The 6,798-nt window shown below is 53.8% G+C and overlaps 2 long non-coding RNA genes across 4 annotated transcripts in view; one reads left to right on the top strand and one right to left on the bottom strand.

The window, feature by feature from the left end:
- LOC113958007 overlaps positions 1–1,216 on the bottom strand; it is a 119,565-nt gene extending 118,349 nt beyond the window's left edge. The window contains exon 1 of one of the 3 annotated variants that reach the window (XR_003531370.1): positions 948–1,216. This is a non-coding gene — a long non-coding RNA (uncharacterized LOC113958007). The remainder of the gene's footprint in view (positions 1–947) is intronic. The other 2 variants (XR_003531369.1, XR_003531371.1) reach the window with 2 other exon arrangements.
- A 914-nt stretch (positions 1,217–2,130) lies between these two features.
- LOC113958014 lies at positions 2,131–2,841 on the top strand. Its single transcript, XR_003531376.1, has 2 exons — positions 2,131–2,437; positions 2,534–2,841. It is a non-coding gene; the product is annotated as an uncharacterized LOC113958014 (long non-coding RNA).
- Positions 2,842–6,798: the final 3,957 nt, after the last annotated feature.

The following is a 6,798-nucleotide window of genomic DNA, read 5'->3' as shown; positions in this document are numbered from 1 at the left end:
GACCCCCCTGAGGGCGCCGCTCCCTCACACCCGCCATGGCGGCACCGCCGGCACCCCTGCGCCGCCCCGAGCTGCGCCACTCGCCAGCCCAAGCCCCGTCCCCGCTCCCCGCCTCACCCTCACTCCCGCCGCGAGCCCGCGGGGTGCGCGACCCGCTCCGGCGCTCCCCTCGCGGCCACCGCTTCGCCCCCGCTCTCTCCCCTCACGCACCCACCTGTGGGTGCCCTCGGCCGCCTCCATCATCACCCCCCGGGAGCGAAGCGCTAAAATATCCCCGCGGCGGCACCGCCTGTGTCACGGAGCGGGGCTGCGAGCAGCAGCGCGGCCCTCCCCGCCTTCCCCCCCCCCACCTCGCCCGCCCCGCTCCGCATCTTGTTTTCTCCATACGCACTTGGAAATGCGTATGGAGAAAAAGGGGGATCGGGGGGCAGTCGCTGCTATTCCCGCTCCATTCGGGATACCCACGCACCAACGAGGAAGAACAACGCGGCGCAGCCCCGTCCTTCTCCCCCCCCCCTCCCCGCGCTGTCACTTGGCTGCTTCCCCCATGTCGCGACGCGCGTACCCGCCCCCCCCACCACCAGCCATGTCGCGACAGCGCCCCGCGCACCTGCCGCGTCCCCCGACCCGCCGTGTCCTACCCGGGGTGCGGGCAAAGGGGCTCTCGGCTCTCCCTCGGTTCTCCCTGCCCGCGGGAGGCAGCGCGGTGCCGGCGCTGCCCCAGGTGCGCGGGGGCTCCGCGGGTGCGGAGGGGGGGGGAGCGGCGGGGAGGGGGCGGCGGGAGCCGGGATGGAGCTGGGATGGAGACGGGATGGAGGAGCGAACCTCCCTCCCCCCCACACGCCCCCCGCCCCCCCCTCCCCCCCCCCCCCCCCCCCCCCCCCTCCGCATCCCCTCCCCGCACACCGCGCCCCGCGCCCCCCGCCCCGGTCCCGCCGGTAACTTACCTCCGCCACCGGCGCTCCTTCTCCTCCTTCTCCTCCTCCTCGTCGTCCGCTCCCCGGGGGAAGGTGCCGCCCGCAGCCCCATCAGCGGGGCGGACACCGCGCTCCCGGCGCGCCGAGACAGGTGCAGCCGGGGCGGGCGGGTCGGGGGGCACCACCGCCTACCCCGCCGCCTCCCCGGGCTCCCCCACTGCTTCCCTCCCTTCCTCCCCACGATGTTGTTTCGTTATATCATGTCCATCATGTGACACCCGGAGGCCTCTCTATGGAAACTTAAAGGGGACTTCCACGTCCGCCGCCGGACCCGCCGGTACCCCCGGGGGGCTGCGAGCCCCGGCGGTGCCCGCCTGCCCTCCCTGCGCTCCCCGGGGGGCTGCGCTCTCCGCTCCTAAAGCCCTCTGCTTAAAGCAAGTTGCTGCGCTTGCTTCTTTTATTATTATTGTTATTATTATTGTTAATTAGGGTTGGTTTGGGGTTTGTCGGTTTGGTTTTTTTTTTTTTTTTTTCTCCTCCTCTTTTCGCACCGGTCGCTACGTGGAACAACCAGGCAGGCACCGTGCGGGGGATGGACCCCGCTACTGGAGGGTGCGGGATGCGGGGTTCGTCTGCGGCCGCGGTGGGTCTCGGATGCTGGAAGCGGCAGAAAAAAAACCCAAAAAACCGAAAAAACCCAAAACAAACAAACAAACAAAAAAACCCCAAAAAAACCCAAAACAACCAGAAAAAAAAAAAAAAAAGAAAAAGAAAAGAACAAAACTGGGAGGGAGGGGGAACCCAAACTTGTTTGTGTCGGACTGAGGAGTGGCAGATGTGAGCGGCGCTGCCGGTGCGGAGTCGATGCGGTGGTCGCCACCGCCGCGCTTTAACTCTGCCGGTCGGTCGGCAGCGAAGCGATTTCACCGTCCCGACCCGTCACACCGCCGGCTCCCGACAGCCGGCTGTGCGCCGGGATGCTGGAACGAGCCGCTCCTAGGGATGCGCGCCGGCCGCTGCAACGCTGCCAGCAAGCAGCCAGCCCTTACGGAAGGGAAAAGGGAAGGTGCCGACATTCCCCGTGGTTCGGGCAGCCCCCGGTGCTCCGCGCATCCCGCCGGGGGTGCGGGGCCGGCCGGCGGCAGCGCCGCGTTCCTCCGGCTGCTGTTCCGCCTGCGGTGCTGAAGTGGGTTTTATTCCCCGTTCTCCTTCTGCCCCCAGGATTTGGGATCCGGGAGATAAAGCCCAGCCGCTCCACGCTCCCGCCGCCGGGCTGACAACGCGCAGGGGGCTCTCGGGGTTTTCCCCCCGTGAAAAGTTCCTGCGGGAGATCCCCACATTCCGCTCCCGAACCGGTGGCATCACGTCGGTATTTCTGGTCAAGTGCAAGGCTCGAGGGGCTGAATTGAGAGGGGGAGATGGATTCGTTGTCAAAAACTGAAGGAGGAAAAGCAATTCCGCATTCCCTCCTTCCCTACCACTTCCAGCAGCCCCTTGGCAGATCAAAGCACGACCCACAGGTGCAACAAATTTTAAGTTGGGGATTTAATTTCTTCAATGTCCCACCGAGTTTTCCTGGTGGGAGTCCTATAAACGACTTTTTTTCCGACTGCCAGGTTGATGCTGGTGCCTGTTAGCCTCGGGAGGGGACCAGAGCTGCCCGGCCATCCAGGCCCAATCCTGCAATGACAGCAGATCATCCATCTCCCTTCTCTCTCCCGTTCGTGCTTTGGGGTTGAAGCACCTGTGCTCTGCCCCTCTCATTTTCAAGTGCCCGTGAAATGAGCTGTGTATCTACAGAACAGTGTTTCAGATAACCTCTGCTATTATTTTATCAAGACTTTCAGGAGTTTTGTAGAAATTAGTCATGATTTTAGCTGAAAAGAATTAAAAAATAAAGTGAGAAACAGTTTATCCTTCTTTCTTTCTTTCCTTCCTGTCAGAGTCTTCTATTCATCCACTCTACACACTGTTTGTGTTTGCCTCTCCTTCCCATCCAATTTTGTGGGGATTTCTTCCTCTGGATTCCTTTCTGCCGTTTATCCAGGCTGTCCCCATGCCGTGGAGACCACCTCCAGTGTGCCTTGTTTCCCATCTCTCTGGGCCTTATTTCCCTGCCTCACCAAGCCTCTTTTTATTCCATATTCCCTCCTTCAAATTCGTCCTGAAAGGAGGAAGAGGCTGGAGCTGGGATATAAAGTAGTCTTCCAGGAGCACTGCCAGAACTGATCTGTTTTACTCTGCTGCTGCTGTTGCTGTTCTGCTGTGTCATGGGAAGAGTTTCCTCGCCACACCAGCCCTGGGAAAGCGGCACCTCGGGCAGAGCCGCTCGCTGCAAACCCCGGCCGTGCTTTACAAAGCTGGAGGGTAAGTTTGTGTGGCGCAGGATTGAGCCTGGAAGGAGGAGGCACCGCTCTGCTTCCCGGGCTCTTGACCGGGAGATCGGTGCGCGATGTCGGGAGATTCGCAGGAGGCAGAGTGTCGGCAGCAGCAGTGACAGCGCACCATCACTCAGCTTTATTTCATTTTCTCCAGCCAAGACGCTTTAGGTTACAGCCCAGCAGGAAAGCAAAACGATGCATTTCTGTAAAAAGGGCGCTTTCCCCCCCCCCAATTCGCTTTAAATTCTTGCAAGGAGATCTTGCACTTAAGAAAGAGCAGGGATTCTACCTCCTCTTAAAAAATTATGTTAGTTATAAAATCCTGGCGATCTTGGCTCCTTCCACCTGAGCCTGTCTCCTTCAAAAACTTACTTTTAAAAACGTGAGGTTTAAACATGACCCTTCTCCCTCCCTCCCCTCCCGAGTTTCTGTTCCCTGGAAAGGCCTGAAGAAGCCTCAGGCTGTGTCTGCCTGTGAATGGAAAAGGTTTGAACAAACCCCGGCGTGCACATAAACGTGTATACCCGCGCACGCACAGGATTTAAAGCATCCCATTGAAGTCCACATACAGGAAAATCCTTCATCATGTGATAGGCTTTAATATCTGCCTTAAAATTAATCCCTAACTGATGGACTCTGTGTGGTAGCAGATCACAGGAGGCTCACTAGCTGGGGTTCTTGTGCAGGTTTTTGAAAACTGCCAAATAAAATCCCCTGTTTGCTCTTGGATTAATTTGTGCTTTCACAGCAGCTACCTGGGAAATGCTCATCTTGTGAAACCAAGTAAGAAAGCTTTACGAGGCTCTGGTCTTGCTTTTTCACAATAAAACAAAGACCTCGTCATGAGGTCAGGACAAGATTTTATGCTATTCCATGAGGAAGTATTTAAAGGGCCTGCTAAGTTCTTCAGTTGTTCTGTTGGAGATAACACTCCTGGATTATATTGCAGCTTGAGCTTTGGAGATGGTCCTGATTCATTGTCGAAGTTGTCTTTGCTTCTTTTTGGTTCATCTTTGTTGTTGAAACTGAGTCTTCTCGTTTCACTTCTCTTTCGAATTCATTTCACTCTTTAGTTCCCGTGTGTTAGAAAGTGCAGTTTCATTTAGACTCTTCATAGAAGAGAAGAAAGTCTGATTCCAGAAGGCAGTTTGCAGCAATATATTTTCTTTGCCACTCGCACAAAAACATCCCTATTGCTAAAGATCTGGGTATAAACAATGCTGACAGGCCCTCAAAACCAAAACCAAATTGTGACATTGAGGCAAATAGCCCAGAGAACCTGAAATGTTCTGTTTTCTAAAACTGTGGCTGCTGTCAAAAATAGTGTAAAATAAAGCTTTGTTTATGTGTCGAGCAGAGTGTTTGTTGATCAAGTTTCTAAGGTGATGTAGCAGGAAATACTGATCTTGGGGAAAATGACACGAACAAAGCATGAAACTATAATTCAGCAGCTATTTGTCAACTGATAACAGAGAAAAAAAAAATAAAAAAGGGTATTTAGAAATCAGTCAGAGGTTTTCATTGAACTTTTTTCTCTCCTTTCATGGCAAATATGAAAGCAGCTTCTCACCTGCTCTGCTCCTGGATATAACTGTTTGCAAGAGCAGAGCTAAATCATTTATCAGGAGGAATGTTTCCGTCGGATGCAAATATCCACAGTAGCTGCTGTTTCTACGTCACGTCACGGATCAGATTGATGCTCAAGCAAGGTTATAATGTACCTGCATATTCTCCAGATCAGTGCCAAGCCTGCTGAGTCATTTTCCCTGTTCCCATTCTGCAGTCGGCTGCTCGCTTGCTATTCCCTGTTATTTGTGTGGGTCGTAAGCTCAGCAACAGAGGAGAATAAATGCTAATATTTCTTTAGGCTGCTTCCCTAAGGAAATAAAGGTTCTGCTGTGCTGCATGTGTGTCCATCCCCCTCTCCCAAAAGCTTCTGAGCCCGTTAATGAATGTCAGATGAATTTGGGAGGAAGCAGATATTTCAGAGACAGTTATATTCCTGCAAGTTGCACACAGACAGGAGGGAGAGAGATCGTAAATTGAAGCAGAACTTAGGCATAACACCTCCGGGTTGGCAGCCGCCTTCCAGCCACCCAACCCATCCGTACCAGGCAATTAATCTGTGTGTAGTGACTCTGAGCCTAGCCTAGTGTCCTGGCAGGCGAGGGATATATCATGGAGAGGCAGAGGAGCCAGGGTAGCTCGGGGAATAAGTAATTTTCAAAGCAAAATAGTAGAGAAATTTAAGGAGTCTCACCCTATGCAAGGGGAAAATTAGTACCTGGGAAAGGCTGTAGGTTCTTTTTGTGAACGATCTGGCTTTGTGTCAGTCTCAAAACAAACTGTGGCAGAGGAACCAGGTTGGGCTGTTCTTAGAGCCAGCACAGCTGTCAGTCTGGTGCTCTGTTGGTCTTGGCACCAAAGCTAAAGGCAAAGATCCCCCATCAGCACCTCTTCCAGACGTGCAGCTCTTCCAGATGCATTTCCACTGTGATGCCAACATGGGGTGAGGAGCAGCCTCAACCACAAGCTCAGCCTGCCCAGTCCTGCAGCCCCACCCTCCCATCCTCCCTTCTGGTGTAGCCTCGCTGTGGCTGAGGCTCAGAGTTGGTTTATGCTTGAGAAGAGCCAAGCCTGGAGTGTCTCCTCATGGATAGAAGGGAAGTGCTGAGTCCCTCCTTGGCTGGAGCTGTCCCAGAGATTATGGCATGGGAGAGCTCCAGCCCTGCATCTTCTCAAGGGATGCTGGTCAGGTCGGGACTGTGGATGGGATCAGATCCATTGTTACCTAAGAGCAAAGGGCTTAATTCATGTGCCCTTTCTCTACCAGTTGCACCTTGCTGGCACCAACCACCACAGGACAGACAGACACCCAAACACGTGTCATACACGCTCATCTCCATTGCTATTAATCTGATGCAACAAACAGTTTCAGCGTGACAAAGCCCAGGCTAAAAAAAGCCAGAACTTCATCTGCATAAACTGGATGCACAAAGTAAGTATTGTGTGTCACCTCCCTTATGTCCCACATTTGTTCCTGCAGCAAATGGCATATGCTCCAGCAATACCACATGGCCCAAATGGACTCCTGGAAATACAGGAGGGATCTGGCACTGGTGCTCTTTGAAATTAAGATGTTGGTTGTGATCCTGCTTATGGACCTCTTCTGGAAGGAAGGCTTTTACGTATAAATAAAGATTCATTAACCTCTGAGGATTAATTTATAAAATTAGAGCCAGCCTCTCCATTGAGGAGCACGGAATTGTCTTTCTTACAGCTGTTAGACACCAACTGAGACCAGGGGCCTCGTTTTCCTGGACACTGTGTAGTCACACTCTAGGAGATAACCTCTGCCTTGAAGGGCTTACAACTCAGAACAACAAAAGAGTGAGCAATGTAACACTCAGGCAGAGCAAACACAGTGACCTTTTGCAAATGTCAAGTTAATACCATGATCTGGAAGTGGAAGGGGTTTATCAGAGGGTGGGTGGGTCAAC

Source organism: Corapipo altera, unplaced genomic scaffold, assembly GCF_003945725.1.
Source record: "Corapipo altera isolate COAL_440 unplaced genomic scaffold, ASM394572v1 178, whole genome shotgun sequence".
NCBI classification, from domain to species: Eukaryota; Metazoa; Chordata; class Aves; order Passeriformes; family Pipridae; genus Corapipo; species Corapipo altera.
Note: the sequence above shows the minus strand (reverse complement) of the source record. Positions and strands in the feature narration are given on the sequence as shown.